The 17,458-nt window shown below is 44.3% G+C and overlaps 1 non-coding gene across 1 annotated transcript; it reads left to right on the top strand.

The window, feature by feature from the left end:
• The first annotated feature begins 3,921 nt into the window (after positions 1-3,921).
• On the top strand, positions 3,922-3,995 carry trnai-aau (transfer RNA isoleucine (anticodon AAU)). The gene has a single exon. It is a non-coding gene; the product is annotated as a tRNA-Ile (tRNA).
• Positions 3,996-17,458: the final 13,463 nt, after the last annotated feature.

Raw genomic sequence — 17,458 nt, forward strand, 5'->3', positions numbered from 1 at the left:
TAAGACTATTCATCCAGAACAGACAATATCTTGTTAAATCTCATCAGCAACTTTTCCAATGCTTCCACATTCTTCCTGGAATGGGGCGACCAGGCAGTTCAAAATATTCTAAGTGGAGCCACACAAGTGTTTTGTATAATGCCCAGGAACTCAATCCTCTACCAATAAAACCAACGCTGACGTACTCTTTCGCAGTAGCACAGTGGTTAGTTCAGCTGCATCGCTACCACAACCACCCGGGTTCAATTCTTCCTACAAGCAACTGTCTGTGTGGGTTTCTGCCTGTTACTCTGTTTTCCCCTCACAATCCAAAAAATGTGCAAGTTAGGTAAAGGGGTCAGTGTAGAAAAATGGGTCTAGGTGTGTCCCGCCTCGAAGGGTCAGTTAATGCTTGCTGGGCCGCAAGGCTTGTTTCCACACGGTAAGTAATCAAAAAAAAAGAAAACAACCTGGCTGGTAACTACGTACATGGACTCCAACGTTACTCTGCGCATCCACATTGCTAAGAATCTTTCCATTAACTCAGTATTTTGCCTTCCTGTTATTGTTCCCAAAGGGAATCACCTCACGTTTGGCTGCATTGAACTTTATTTGCCACCTCTAAGACCAATTTTGCAAATTATCCCAGCTCCCGTGCAACCTGCAACATTTTTCCACGCTGCTCACTACTCCACCACCTTTACTGTTATCTGCAAGCTTACTAACCCATTCACCCTATGCCTGCGTCTTAGTCATTTATGAAAATGACAAACAACTTTGGTCCCAAAACAGATCTTTGTGCCACACCACTCGTTACCGGATTCCAGGCTAAATATTTTTCATGAGCCACCACTTGCTGCCTTCTCACAGAAAGCCAGTTTCTAATCCAAACTGCTAAATCATCGTCAATCCCATGGGTCTGCATTTTCTCCAACAGCCTGACATGTGGAATCTTATCAAAGGCTTTACAGACGTCATGTACACCACGTCAAGTCCCCTACACTCATCCACATGCTTGGTCATCTTCTCGAAAAACTCACGAAACCATGTTGACCCTCTGAAATCAAGTTAATGCTGGCCGAATGATTATAAATCCTATCTCTCATACTCTGTTCCATATTCTATCCTACAAGAAAGGTAAGGCTCACTGGTCATGATTACTTGGGTCATCTGTATGACCCTTCTTCAACAAGGGAACAACTTTTGCTATCTCCAATCTTCGAATGTTATTCCTGTAGACAATATGGAAATAAAGATCAAAGGCAAAGGCTCTGCAATCTCCCCCTTGGCTTCCCAGGAAATCCTTGGATAGATCCCAGCTGACCGAGGGGGCATACTTATTTTCGCACTTTCCAGAATTGTTAACAAATCCTCCTTGTAAACCACATTTCCATCCAGTCTAGTAGCATGTATCTCAGATTCTCCTCTACACCGTTGTCTGAAACCAATATGAATACGAACGAAAAATGTTCGTTTGGAGCCTTCCTACCTCCTCTGACTCCACACACAATTCATCACTCCTATGTTTGACTAGTCCTCATCTTACTCTCGTCGTTCTTTGATTCCTCATATACAGTTCTAAAGCCTTAGGGTTTTCTAAGATTCTATCCGCAAGCGACTTCTCATGTCCTCTCCTGTCTCTTCTGGACTCTCTGTACAACTCGTTGCTCACTAACTTGTAACTCTCAATCGCCCTAACTGAGCATTCAAGACAAATCCTAACATAAACCTCCTACTTTCTCTTGACATGAGCTTTAAGTTCTTTAGTAAACCACGGCTGCTTCGCTCGACAACTTCCTTCATAACTGACAGGCACATATTCATCAAGTACATGCAATATCAGTTCCTTTAATAAGCTCCACATTTCAATTGTGCTCATACCATCCGTTTCTTTCCACATCTAGTGCAAACTAAATCTTGCCAAATGTCATCCTAATTGCCTTTCCCTCAGATATACATCTTTCCCTGCAGTACATAACTATCCCTTTCTATTGCTTAAGTTAACATACAGAACTGTGTTCACGATCACTGAATTGTTCACCTACCTTCACATCTAACACCGGGCCAATCCAGTACCTAGTAACAAATCCAATGTGGCCTGTGACTGTTAATAAAAGGTCGTCTGGCCGCAGGTTATGGACTTGTGTTGAGGATGAGGCAGGATTTATCAAAGTTGACAGGGACAAATAGTTTTTCTGTTCACCTCCCTCTGTTTCCCTCACTCGCAGGAGACTGCTATTATCATTTGGCGAGGCAATTCACAGATGATATCTTTGGTTGCTTCGAAACTTCTGAACACTGTGCAAGTGAGTAAAATAGTACACCAGAACCAGGCTCTAAACGGGAGCCAAGAAAGCATGCATTGTCAGAGAGCCAGAACGGCGCTTTCTCTTTCCATTGCAAAAGGTGAGTGCTGAAAGGGCAGGCGCTTTTGGAGATTCAGTGCTGTGAGAGATGACGCTGTCAGAGCATCAGAACTGAGAATGCAGAACTCTCAGATGGTTATTGCTGAAGGATCGGTTACTGTAATAGGATAAATTCTAAGTGAGTGGGCACATTCAGAGGGTTAGTGTTGAAGGAGCAGGCACTGTTGGGGGGGGTCAGGACTGAGAGAGAGGGTACTGTCACAGGTCCAGTGCAGAGTAAGTGCCATCGGCGCCCGTTCAGTGTTGGGAGAGTGGGTGTTGACGGAGGATCAGTGCTGAGGGATCATACTTAATTTATTTCAGGCTAACATTTCTAGAAACAAATAAAATAGCAGCTGGACATGCAAACTGTCCATCAAAACATTCAATGGCAAGTCCGAACATAAATAAATTATCTAAAAACTGTCTCATATTTGAGGACATAGTGCCTGTTTTTGTCACACATACGCTGCCTGTCTGGTCACATACATCATCCCTGTTGTAGTCTCACACAACCTGCCCATGTTTTTCATACATCCTCCCACACTACCCATCTTACACACCCTTCATGTCTTTGTCACACACACCGTCACTGCATGGGACAAACTCTAAGTCTGCCAGTACTGGAGTAGACTTCAGTTTACCCACCCCCAATGATATAATTGTGTAAAAATGGTTAGAAGTTAGAGCGTGGTGCTAATAACGCCAAGGTCGTGAATTCTCACCCGCCCACAACAGAGGTATACCCTGTCGTGCTGCACTGCCCCACCTGAGCGAAAGGAACTTATCTACTTATCCGATTCATGCCCCTCATGATTGCGAAACATCCATAAGATCAGCTCCCAGCCTCTGACGCGCCAGACAAAATAGTGAGAGAGCGTTCAGCTTGTAAACGTTACACCTTTTCCATTTTCAAATGTTGGATGTAGCATGCTGTCTGAAGCAGTCATCTTAGCAGCTGATCTGTCGCTGACAAACGCTGCAGGAAGGCATGATAACTTGCTAAATATGCTGTCAAACGAAGATTGCATAAGCAACATGAGTCATTGAGGAAAACGAGCAATTGAGTTCTGCGCTGTTGCTCACTCTAAAGCAACTGCGGCCTTCGGGAGCAGAAAGAATCCCACTGTTAGATTACAATTCAAATGCATTTGGCATAAGGTTCGCAGCAGTTTATAAGCAGCACAAAACCCTGACTCCAAAGGTATGTGAATTTACAGAAGCACAGTGAGCGATCGTCGAATGTACGTTTCTCCAGACGATATTTGTCAGCATGACAAGCTGCAGCTGAGCCGGTGGCATTGCCATTGAAATTGCAGGCGTCCGGACATTGTGCTTAATTTTGGATATCAGAGCAAATGGTTAGCTCGAGTGTACGCGTTCGGAAAAGTCAATGCTATTTTTTTGTTGAAAAGTTTTGCAACGAAAGGAAATACCTCAGACGAGCGGGCGATCGACATCAAATCAAAAAATGAATAGACGCCTTGATTGTGAGCACGGGCAATGTAGGCATTTGCTTGGGAAGCTCGGCTGCGTTGGTCGGTTAGCTCAGCTGGTTAGAGCGTGGCGCTAATAACGCCAAGGTCGTGAGTTCAATCCCCACGCTGGCCAGGTGAAGCGCTTGTGTCGTTAGTTACCCTGTGCCCAAGTTCGCTGCGGCTTTTAATTTCACCTCCTGCAAGAACTTGTCACATGATCGATTCAGATGTGTGTTCATTCGAAAGCCAGTCATCGCTGTCTTGGAACAGCAACTCGTTGGTCCCACGCCGGATCTCAGCTGCGTTGCTGTATTTCCAAACAATGTGAACCATAAAATCACCAAACAGAAAGCCTCGCCAGCGCAATGAAACATTTGACAGGGATAGATGCACAACTCGATCGCCGTACCCATGATGACTCTTGGATGTTGTCTGCAGCAAATCAATCAGTCTCAATTGTTTTCACAAAGAAATGCAAAACATGAAATATATGCAGTATGAAGTCGACCTGGCACAGTCTCGGAGGAGAACCAGAGGTCAGGCTTCAATTGAAATCAAAGATTCGTTCATCTTATTTTCCTGGATCTCTGTTACTACTTTTCACGCGACTTCCAGAGGGAATTCATTCGCTTGTTCACCTCTTATGCATCGACACTGGAGTTATCATATCCCCAGCAATATCACAGAGCCATTAATGGAAGCGAATTACTGCAGATGCTGGAATCTGAAACCAAAAGAGAAAATGCTAGAAAATCTAAGCAGATCTGGCACCATCTTCAAGTAGAGAAAAGAGCTGACGTTTCGAGTATAACTGACCCTTTGTTAAAGATTTAAAAAAGGGGAGAATTAGGGAGCTATTTACACCATGCTGAGAGAAGGTGAGTCAGGGCTCCAGATGCAAAGGTGATAATGACAGAGCACGGAGAGATTAAAGGGTGATTAGGAGCTGCGAATGACCAAGGCTGAAGCCAGTGCTATGTGGCAAAATATGTGGGGGATGTGTGAAGCAGACTAAATGGAAAACAGGGGAGAAGCGTAGCAAAGCGGGAAGAGGAGAGGAAAAATGTATTGACAGAGTGGAAAGCGACAGAAAGGGAGACAATCAAGAAATAAAAAGTACAGAACAATGAAAGAAATACAAATAAAAAGGTAATTAAAATAATTGAAAGTAAAATTATCTGACGTTGTTTGAATTTAACAACTTCGACAATTTTCCTTCATTATTTTATTCATCTTTTTTATCATTTCACATGCAATATCATAGAGCCAATAGATATGGACAGCACTGGAAACACAGTTTTTGATCGAACTCGTCCATTCCGAACAGATATCCTCAACTGATCCAGCCGCGATTGCATGCACTTGACCCATGTCTCTCTAAAGCCTTCCTATTCCAAATTCCTTAAAAGTATTGGAATTGTACCAGTCATCACCAGCTCGTCTGGCAACTTATTGCAGACACGCACCACCCTCTGCGTGAAGCCGTTGCTCCTCATTGCCTTTCGAATTCTCACCCTCCCACACCAGATTTGTACCCTCTCGTTCTGCACTGCCCCACCAAATGAAGATTGCATTAGAAATATGTGATATTGAGCAGAACGTGCAAGTGTGTTCTGCGCTGTTGCTGACACCAAAGCAACTGCCTCGGTCGGGAACAGAAAGAATCCATGGATATCCAGTTTGAGGTGGTTCATGTCTCAGCGGTAGTTGGAAATGAAGAAATTGTAGGCAGGTAATAGGACATCACGGGGTCTCCTGGTGGATGGAGTGCATTGGAGGTGAGCAATGGGATCCTCGGAGGTTGGCGAGTGTCTACATTGTGAAAGTAAGCTCGTGGGCGTCAGAAGAAGTGTTCGATGTCACGGCGTGTATTAAATTCATTAACCCTTAGACAGAGGGTGATAAATTTGAGGCCTTTCCTGAGGACTGGTCATTCATTCTCCTTCTGGTTGAGGTCAGAGAGAATCGTGAAAACTCGCCAAGACTGGGAGCTGGGATCTGGCGTGGTGTGGAGCTTGGGGAAGAGACCGAGCCTGTAACTGGAGTGAGTGTGGTGTTAGGGGGAATGGGCGTGGAGTCTTGAGCAGGGTGGTGTTCCCCTCAGGTTTCTGGGGACGGGGATGCTGACAGTGGGACCTGGGGGGTGTCAGCACAATGCAGGTGATTGTTGTTGATGGGGGTGGACGTGGTGGCAAACACGGCAGTGGGGGCCGCTGAATTCACTGAGTGTGTGACATCAGCGATGATGTGAGGTGCGGACGTGTTGTCACTTGTGGCGTATGAGGAATTGTGAGGTGCGTAAATGGCACTTACTTTATGTTAACCAATAATTTCCTGTCACAAATCTGTTTGACAATGTCGTATTTTAATTAAACTCACTCCCTTACTGTTTCTCTGTTTTGGTCTTCATCTACATCTCCATGGTGTTCCAATATTTCAACCTTTCTCTTTGGACTTCCGAATTTCCATTCACCTCAGACCTGTCCCCCTCCTCATCTGTGTCCGTTTATAGCACACTGCATAATCTTGTTACCAGAGGAACCTATTCCAATAAAATAGCTCAGTCTTCCCTGAGTACTGGTAGCAGTGCTCACTGGTCAGAACCACTTCTGATGATACTATTGTGTGATCCTGATACATTCCTGCACTCTGCTGATATCACTCAGTTTCTCTCCATGTGATATCCCTCACTGTGTGGGTTTAATTACTGCCTCTGTCAGTGTCTCTCGCTCTTGCAGGTACTCCAGATCCTGGGCCAACAACATTCTCCAATTCAGAGGGAAGCAACTGCACAGGCCATTGATGGAGATTGGGATTTTCCAGATCTCTGTGGGACTCAGTGCCATTCTCTATGTTTTGCCTTGATTGCATTAGAATAATTTCCCATTCTGTCTATTTCTCTGTCTCCTGCAGGTATTTTTGATGTCACTGACTCAGCAGAATTCCCAATTCCTGTCTCGTCCATCAGCACATTGAAGATGTTTGGTCATCCAGAGACAGATGGAGAGTGAGATCTGGAGCCTTCAGTAAATCCTACAGCCGGTAAGATCACTCACGCAGTCAGCAGCACAGGGAGGAGTTCATGGGCTTTAATTCAGAACCTGAGGACATGATGTCGGAACAATGCTGGGCAAGGAATATGACAAAAATCTCAGGCTTCATTATCACCACCTTGTCTGTAAATTCATCTGTTCCACAGAACCCTCCCTATGTCGGTCAGTTTCTCCACTGTCTGTTTCATAGATACCACCTTCCCCTATCTCTATCAGCCCCAACAACCCTGTTTATCCCTGTCAGCTCCTACTACCAGCACAACTCTTCAAGTTTCTGCCGTTGCCTTTAATCCTGGGTTCTGTCACATCTCTCCTTAACGGACGAAAAACAACTCTTCAGTTCCTGAAGCCATCCCGGTCAGTGTCGTCCTTTCCAGACCAGAAAAAAGACCTCCCTGTATTTGTGAAATTTTTGAACTCCTACTACGTTCATGACCTCTGTAACCTTCCCGTCATGACAAGAAAAAAGCTCTCTACCTTAGTAACCTCCTCCAGCTGTTAGACTCCTCCTTGTCTCTGTGCATAAAGCAGAGTGACCCTGCTTCTCTCATAAATTAGTTTCTGCATTTCTAATGATGACTATGAACTCTTCCTGTCTCTAGAACGCACTCAGTCTCTGTAAACTCTGTTGGTCCCGAATGATGTAATTTCCTTCGGTAACTACAAACCTTTATGCCCTTAATTTTCTCCAGACGCAACCGCACAGCTTATTTCTATATCCTCCATGAGTGACAGAATCATACAGATGTACAGCACGGAAATAGACCCTTAGGTACAACCCGTCCATGCCGACCAGATATTCCAACCCAATCTAATCCCACCTGCCAGCAGCCAGCCGATATTCCTCCAAACACTTCCCATTCATATACCCTTCTAAATGCGTCTTAAATGTTGCAATTGTACTATTCTCCACCACTTCCTCTGGCAGCTCATTCCATACATGTACCATCCTCTACGTGAAAAAGTTGCCCCTTAGGTCTGTTTTCTATCTTTCCCCTCTCAAACTAAATCTATGCCCTCTAGTTCTGGACTCTCTGACCCCACGGAAAAGACTTTTGTCTATTTATCCTATCCATGCCCCTCATAATTTTGTAAACCTCTGTCAGGTCACCCCTCAGCCTCCGAAGTACCAGGGAAAACTGCTCCAGCCTGTTCAGCTTCTCCCTATAGCTCAAATCCTCCAACTCTGCCAACATCCTTGTAAATCTTTTGTGAACCCTTTCAAGTTTCACAAAATCTTTCTGATAGGATGGAGAACGGAAGGCCACAAAATATTCCAACAGTGGCCTAACCAATGCCCTGTACAGCCGCAACATGACCTCCCAACTCCTGTACTCAATACTCTGACCAACAAAGGAAAACATACCAAATGCCACCTTCACGATCCTATCTACCTGCGACTCCACTTTCAAGGAGCTATGAACTTGCACTCCAAGGTCTCTTGGTCAGCAACACCCCCTAGGACCTTAGCATTACGAGTATAAGCCTTGCTAAGATTTGCTTTCACAAAATGCAGCACCTCACATTTATTTGAATTAAACTCCATCTTCCACTTAGTCCAATGTCCCATCTGGTCCAGATCCTGTTGTAACCCTCTTCGCTATTCACTGCACCTCCAATTTTGGTGTCATCTGTAAACTTACTAACTATATCTCTTAAGCTCGCCTCCAAATCATTTATGTAAATGACAAGCAGTAGAGAGCCCAGCAGTGATCCTTGTGTCTCTGCACTGGTCACAATCTCCAGTCTGATAAACATCCCTCCACCACCACTCTCTGTCTTTTACCTTTGAGCCAGCTCTGGATCCAAATGTCTAGTTCTCCCTGTATTCCATCTTGCTTATCAGGCTCCCATGGGGAACCTTGTCGAATGCCTCACTAAAGTCCATATAGATCACATCTATCAATCTGCCCTCCTCAATATTCTTTGTTACTTCTTCAAAAAACTCAATCAAGTTTGTGAGACATGATTTCCCACGCACAAAGCCATGTCGACTATTCCCAATCAGTCCTTGCCTTTCCAAATACATGTGCATCTTGTCCCTCAGGATTCCCTCCAAGAACGTGCCCACCACTGAGTTTAGGCTCACCGGTCTATAGTTCCCTGGCTTGTCTTTACCACCCTTCTTAAACAGTGGCACCACTTTTGCCAACCGCCTGTTTTTTAGCACTTCATCTGTGACTACTGATGATACAAATACCTCAGCAAGAGGCCCAGCAATCACCTCTCTAGCTTTCCACAGAGTTCTCGGTTACACCTGATCATTTCTTGGGAATTTATTCGCCTTTAACCGTTTCAAGACATCCAGCACTTCCTCCCTTCTAAACTGGATGTTTTGCAAGCTGTCACCATTTATTTCCCTGCAGTCTATATCTTTCATATGCTTTTCGACAGTAAATTCTGATGCAAAATATTCATTTAGTGTCTCCCCCGTTTTCTGCGGCTCCACACAAAGGCCGCCTTGCTGATCTTTGTGGGGCCCTATTCTCTCCCTAGTTACCCTTGTTTCCTTAATATATTTGTAAAAACCCTTTGCATTCATCTTAATTCTACTTGTCAGACCTATCTCATGTCCGCCTTTTGCCCTCCTGAATTCCCCTTAAGTGTACTCCTACTTCCTTTTTACTCTTCCCAGGATTCACTCGATCTATCCTGTCTATACCTGACATATGCTTCCTTCTTTTTTCTGAACCAAACACCCAATTTCTTTAGTCATCCAGATTTCCCTATACCTACTAGCCTTCCCTTTCACTCTGACAGAATTATTCTTCTATGTACTCTTTTATCTCATTTCTGAAGGCTTCGCATTTTCCAGCCGTCCCTTTATCCGTGAACATCTGCCTCCAATCAATTATCAAAAGTTCTTGCCTAATATCTCCAAAATTGGCCTTTATCCAACTTAGAACATCGACTTGTAGATCTGGTCTATCCTTTGCCATCACTGTTTTAAAACAAATAGAATTATGGTCGCTGGCCCCAAAGTGCTCCCTCACTATCACCTCACTCACCTGCTCTGCCTTATTTCCTAAGAGTCGGTCAAGTTTTGCACCTTCTCTAGTAGGTATATCCACATACTGAATCAGAAAATTGTCTTATACACACTTAAGAAATTCCTCTCCATCTCAACCTTTAACACTATGGCAGTGCCAGTCAATGTTTTGAAAGTTAAAATCCCCTACCATACCTACGCTATTATTCTTACAGATAGCTGAGGTCTCCCTACAAGTTTGTTTGGCAAATTCCCTTTGACTATTGGGGCGTCTGTAATACAATCCTAATAAGGTGATCATCCCTTTCTTATTTCTCAGTTCCACCCAAATAACTTCCCTGGATGCATTTCTGGGAATATCCTCCCACAGCACAGCTGTAATGCTATCCCCGATCAAAAATGTCACTTCCACTCCTCTCTTGCCTCCCTTTCTATCCTTCCTGTAGCATTTGTATCCTGGAAAATTAAGCTGCGAGTCCTGCCCATCCCTGAGCCATGTTTCTGCAATTGCTATGAGATCCCAGTCCCATGTTCCTAACCATGCCCTGAGTTCATCTGCCTTCCCTGTTCGGCCCCTTGCATTAAAATAAATGCAGCTTAATTGATTAGTCCTACCTTGTCCCTGCCCGCCCTCACTGTTTGACTCACTTCTGTTCTCAGCTGTACCCATTACAGATCGAGCTCCCAAAATCCTCCCTGTGATTGTTACCACGTCCCATCCGTGCATTCCTCCAAATCCCTGTAAAGTCCTCCCATTCCTAAAACCCTCAGTGTATATGTCACCTGTTCCAGCTTCCACAAACCTCCCTATGTCTGTAAGACATCCCCCCCCCCCCGACCCCAACCACCCGTCCCAGTTACTACAGCCCGCTGTATCACTAAATGCCAGTAGTCACTATAATATCAGAGTAAGTGTGAAAGCAGGAATACTGTACTGGGTTAGATGATCAGTCCTGATCATATTCAATGGTGGGACCGACTCTGTAGTCAAATGGTCGATACCTGCTCTTCTCTATAAACGTACGATCTATATAACCTCCTTCAGTCCCCACAGCTCTCCCTATGTCCATAAATTCCTTTAGTCCCCACGACTCTTCCTATCTATGTACCCTGAATCATTCACGGCAAACCTCCCTAACTCCATAACCTCCAATATACACCACGGCCCTCCCTATCTCCATAATCTCATCCAGACCCGACGACCCTCCCATTCAGAGTAATCTCCTTCAGTTCCCATGCTCCTCCTGATCTGTGCAACCTCCTTCAGGCCCAACAGCCCTCCAGATCTCTTTGCCCTCTTTCAGGCCCCACATCACTCCCTATCTCCATCATGTCCTTCAGTCACCACTGCACTCTCTATCGTCGATAATCTCATACAGTCCGCACATTACTGCCTATCTCCATAATGTCCTTCAGTGACCATGAACCTCCCGATTTCCAAAGCGTCTATGACCTGTTGACCCTGTAAGCTACCTTTTTCAGATTGAGAAACAAGAACCCCCATAACCCTTTCTGCTATCAGTCTGAAACCAAACCGTGTTAGCCTGACAGTCAGTCGGGATCTGGAATGTGTTAGAAAGGGTATGTCAATAGAAACGCATTTAATAAAAAGTGAACGTGGTTTTGAGCCTGTTGGATTGTATTTTTATTGTTGTGAGTATAAATGGAAGAATAGATACGGTTGTAGGAGTGGCTGTGCCAAGGATACGGTTTATTTGAATTTTCGGAAACATTTACACAAGTTTCAAGAAGGGCTATCGTTTAACTTGGTAGAGAAAAGGGCACCTTAACTATCAGAAGGTGGTTGAGAAATTAGACAAAGTAGTGTTGTCAGAATTTAATGTGAAGAAAGACATGGAAGCTCGGGGAAATAAATAGCTATGTCTTGGAAGAATTGTAAGGAGATTAGATTAGATTACTTACAGTGTGGAAACAGGCCCTTCGACCCAACAAGTCCACACCAACCCTCCGAAGCGCAACCCACCCATACCCCTAACCTAACACTACGGACAATTTAGCATGGCCAGTTCACCTGACCCGCACATCTTTGGATGGTGGGAGGAAACCCACGCAGACACCGCACAAACTCCACACATTCAGTCGCCTGAGGCGGTGAATTGAACCCGGGTCTCTGGGGATGATAGGCAGTACTGCACATCACTGTGCCAACGTGCCGCTCACTAATCCTCAACAGAGAAGACAAATTGCAAGAATCTTAAAATAAGTAAAGGTAGATCAATCCTCAATAGCTCATTCGATCTATCCTAGAATATTGTGGGAAGCTAGGTAAGAGATTGCAGTGTCCCTAACAGAGATATTTATATTATCAACAGACACAATGAGTTACCAGAAGACTGCAGGGCAGCTAATGCTGTTCCATCACTTCAGGGTTGCAGGAAACAGCAGGAAATTACAACCCCGTGAGCCCAGTGCTGGGTAACTTTTTGGTGGAGATTCTGTGGGAAAGGAGCTGCATGGATTTGGAAAGGCAAGGCTGATTAGAGATAGTCAGCTTTGTGAGTGGGAAACCATGTTTCACAAACTGGATTGACTCTTTGAGGAGTTGGCCAAGCGACAGATGAAGGCAGAGCAGTCTACGTTGTCTATATGGACTTCAGCAAAGCATTTGACAAGGTTCCAAGGGATGTAGAACATCTCGTCAAGATGAAGAGGAACCAAGGAGCAGAAACAGGGCTTTAGCGAGTTACATGGGCCAGCACGGCGGCTCAGTGGGTTGCTCTGCTGCCTCACAGCACCAGGGACGCGAATTCCATTCCAGGCCCAGGCGACTGTCTGTGTGGAGGTTGCACATTCTCTCCATGGGTTCCCGACAGGTGCTTCGGTTTCCACGCACCAATTGAAGATGAGCATGTTAGGTGAATCAGCCGTACGTTTTTCAAGAAAGGGAGTAGAGATAATCCTGGGAACTACAGACCTGTCAGTCTTCTGTTTGTGATGTGCAGATTATTGGAGAGGACGCTGAGAGACAGGATTCATGATTTCTTGGCAAACCATAGTTTGATTACAGAGAGTCAGCATGACTTGTAAGGGACAGATCATGCCTCACAAATCTTAGTGAGCCCTTTGAGAATGTGACAAAATGCATTTATATCTCATTGAAAAAGTACAGAGCTTAGGATGCAGGGAAACCTGTCTGCCTGGATAAAGAATTCCTGGCCCATAGAAGACAGAGGGTGATGACAGATGGAAAGCATTCATCCTGGAGCTCGGTGACCAGTGGTTTTATATAGGGAGAGGTTACAGGATCTCTGCTCTTTGTGACTTTAAGAATGAATTGGATGCGTGAGTGGAAGAGTGGGATAGAAACTTTGCCAATGAGACGAAGGTTGGCGGAGTGGTGAGTAGTGTGGAAGTCTGTTGGAGGTTGCAATGGGACATTGACAGGATGTAGAGCTGGGCTGAGAAGTGGCAGATGAAGTCAAATCTGGAAAATTGTGAAGTGATTCATTTTGCCAAATACGGGGATAAATACAGAATACTGGATAGTGTGGAGGAACAGATCGATCTTGGATTTCATGACCAGATATCTGTCAAATTTGCCACCCAAGCTGGTAACGTTGTTCAGACGGAATATGTTTTATTGGCTTTCATTAGCTGGGGGATTGAGTTTTAAAGCCATGAGGTTATGCTGCGGTTCTAGAGAGCCCTATTTTGACGCCACTGAGAATATTATGTTCAGTTCAGATCCCCTTATTACAGGAAGGACGTGGAAGCTTCAGAGAAGGTGAAGAGGAGATTTACCAGGATGTTGCCTGGACTGGAGAGCATGTTTTATGAAGAAAGGTTGAGTGAGCTTAGGCTGTTCTCATTGGGGGTGAAGAAGGGTTGAGGGACGAATTGGTATAGGTGAATAAGAGGGTGTGAGGCAAAGATAGTGAATAGTGAGAAACTGCTTTATCCCATGGCATGCATGGTACAAGGGGGCATAATTTTAAGGTGATTGGAGGATGTGTATGGGGAGATTTCAGATCGAGGTTCTTTACACAGAGAGTGGTCGATGGGTGTAATGGTGCATTTGATAGAATCTAGGTTAAGCACGTGAATGATAGTAAAATGAAGGGTGTGTAGGTTAGTTTGATCTTACTGTCGGGTAAAAGGTTGGTATGGCATCATGGCCGAAGGGTCTTGTGCTGTACTTTCTGTGTTCTATGTTCTGTATGGTAAACTGGATAATTGGTGGTAAAATGGACAGTGAAGAAGGCTGTCTGTGGTTCAACAGGATGAAAAATACTGCTGGGATAGTGGGCTGAAGAATAGCAGATGGAGTTTAATTAGATAAATGCAAAATGTTCCATTTTGGTAAAATAACCCAGAGTGGGTTGTAAAGTTAATGTTCGGGTCTTGGATACTGTTGTCAGTCAGAGACACATGGATGAGGTACACAGTTCTTTGAAAGTGGTGTCACAGGTAGACAGGCTGGTGAAACAGGCATTTGGGATGGTTACCTTCTTTGGGCAGAGCATTGAGAGTAAGAGCTGGGATGTCAAGATGCTGGCTGACATGCTGTGCTTTTCCAGTACCACGATTATCTAGACTCTGGTTTCCAGCATCTGCTGCCCTTGTTTTCACCATGTTACATCTGTACAAGAGGTCACCGTAAAAGCATTGCTGATATGTAGGAAGAACTCATCAGGTTCACTTACCTCCTTTAGTGAAGGATATCTGACATTCTAACTTGGTCTGGCTAACATGTGACTCCAGACCCACAGCAATATGGCTGATCCTGTGCTATCTCTGGGCAATTCGCAGTGGGACAGGGAATGCTGGTCCAATCAGTGACACCCACATCCCATCAATGTATAAATTAAAATACACGTGTCCCTCCCTATCTCTGCAAACCCCTCCATCTTCAGGAATCTGTACTGGCTTTGTAACACGGTTCAGACCCGAACCACTCTCTGTCACACTCTCACCACCTCCAGCAACTTCACTTCTCCCTGTTCCTGTCGTATCATTAAACCCTGATCATGATTCCCATTCAAAATGCCCTCCTCCTGCTAGCAGACCCTTTGCAATCCCTTTAACACTTACTCCTCAAATATTATCTTACTTCATGATGTTAAGACGTTTTTGGTGATCGTCTTAGCCTTATAATCTAATATGATCCATTTTGCCCTGAGTGAGGGATGGGTGGGAATTTCTTGCTGAGGTTTCATGTTTCAATGGAATGTCCTTTCGTTGAGTATTTTTCACTGTCCCTCAAATGTTTTCCATTGTTCATTTACAGACACATTTTTCAGTTTGTTTAGATTGTTTATCTTGGTCAGTTCTCCTCTCAACCTCATGTAACTGGCTATTTTTGTTTCTAGGTGTAATTTGTCCTTTCTGTGATTCACTTTAAAAGTTTAAATTCCTTTAAACTGCACTTTACCACCATTTCCCAGAGGATCTCACCAGGTGACATTACTCAGTCACTAAGTTCCAGCACACAACGGTCGGTCTCACATAGTTACATCCCTAGCCAGTTGCACAATCTGTTATGAAAGAAACACTGAAAGAAATCTCCCAACCCCACTTCCAATATCACTGTTGTCAGTGTGATTGACAAGATTATACGAAAATTGAAGTTTCACTGAATTATCCCCCAGCCTTTGTTAACAATTTCAATGAGTTCCTGTTTAATGCAGTGATGAGCAATGGAAAACTGTTCGTTGGCTAAAACTGCTCTGCTGCTTGTGTCCTTGGCACGTAGTAGCCAGTATTTACATTCAGATTGACTCTACTTCATGATCTGTGGTGAGATGCTTTCGCCTTTGTTATCCATTATTGTTAGTGTTACCCATTTTGCCTGAGTTTGCACAAGATTGTGAACCAATTGAATATTTTTGTTCACCCTGTATCCATGTCTCCCTGCTGTCTACATCTCTTTTATCTGAGTCTTAACTCCGTCGACGTTGAAGCGACGTTCTGTATTCAAAATAAAACATAACTTACTCTTTCCCACAATTTTCCGCCACGAAGCTATTCACTAATGTACAATTTTAGTTCAACTCTGCCCCATCCTGTTCTTTATTGCTTGTCTTCAGCCACATTCCCATTGTGTTCTGATGCTACACTTTTCTCTTTGGATTTGGAAAGCTCTTTCACCTGAACCCTATCCCTGCCTCCTCTCTGTTAGTTGAAAGCTCTGTCCATAAACATACCAACATGATTGGCCAGGACACTGGTCCCAGCACGGTTCCAGTATGACCATCCGAATAGATTATTTTTTAAAATCAGGTATGGGTTGTAGGTATCTCTGGTTGACCAGCCTTTCTTGCCCAGACCTAGCTGCCCTTGAGCTGAGTAGTTTGCTGGCCATTTCAAAGGGTCCTTGAGAGGCAAACACTTTGCTGTGGGTACGTCGTGCAGACCACGTGAGGATGGGCAGATATCATTCTCGAAAGGACAAGTGTTTGGGTTTTTTGTACATCAGCAATGGTCTCACAATTATTTGTGGATTATCAATTACTATTTTTAAAATTATCGATTTCAAATTCCACCGTTTCTGATGGTGGGATTCCAGCCTGCATCCCTTGAACATTAGCTGAGGTTTGGGATACATGCTCTATCCATAATACCACGAGGCCATCACTTCACCTACTCACAGGTTGCTTATTCCTAACCAGTTATACCAATGCATCATGAAGCAAAACCTGTTCTTCCAACACAATGATGTGTTCCTGATATCTTCCAGGACTCTAGTGATATCACATAGTATCTCGTTCTTGCTCTTGATCTCGCTTTCTCTCTGTCTCTCAGTCTCTGTCTCTGTTTCTGTCTCTCTCTCTCTCTCTCTCTCCAGATTTTCCAGATCTCTATGTCTTCAATAATTTGTAACTCCTATAACAGTTCCTATCTCTGTAACCTCCTCCTAGCCCAATAGTCCCTCCACATATTTGAAATGTACTGCATTCCGGACTACCATCCCTATCGCTGTAACTTGGTTCACTGTTTACAACATTCCTTATCTCGGTAGTCTCCTCCTCCAATAAATGGAGACAGAGACATGCAGCACGGAAACTGTTCCTTCAACTCAACCAGTCCATGCTGACCAGAGTCCATGAACGAGTTGCGTTTCACTGTATTTGACCCGTATCCCTTCAAACCTTCTCCTCCCCATGTACCTGCCCAAATTTTACATGTTGTAATTGTACTTTTCTCTACCATTTCCCCTAGAAAGCTCATTCTAGGGGCTCATTTCATAACTGCACCATCCTCTGTGTAGAAACTTTTCTCCTAAAATCTCTTTTATCTATTTCCACTCCCATCTCATATTTATGCCCACTAGAACACAGAACATGACAGCGCAATACAGCCCCTTCTGCCTTCGATTTTGCGCCAACCTGTAGACCAAATTTGAAGCCAATCGAATCAACACCATTCCAATTCTTGTCCATATGCCCACAGAAAGACCGTTTAAATGCCTTTAAAGTTGGCACCGATTATTCTGAGTAAAGAACCTACCGCTGGCATCTATCCCATATCTATTTATTAAGATTAATATCTGCCTCAATTTAAAGCTATCTCTCCTCGTGCTAGGCATCGCCATCC

This window comes from Hemiscyllium ocellatum, chromosome 19 (assembly GCF_020745735.1).
Source record: "Hemiscyllium ocellatum isolate sHemOce1 chromosome 19, sHemOce1.pat.X.cur, whole genome shotgun sequence".
Lineage (NCBI taxonomy): Eukaryota > Metazoa > Chordata > Chondrichthyes > Orectolobiformes > Hemiscylliidae > Hemiscyllium > Hemiscyllium ocellatum.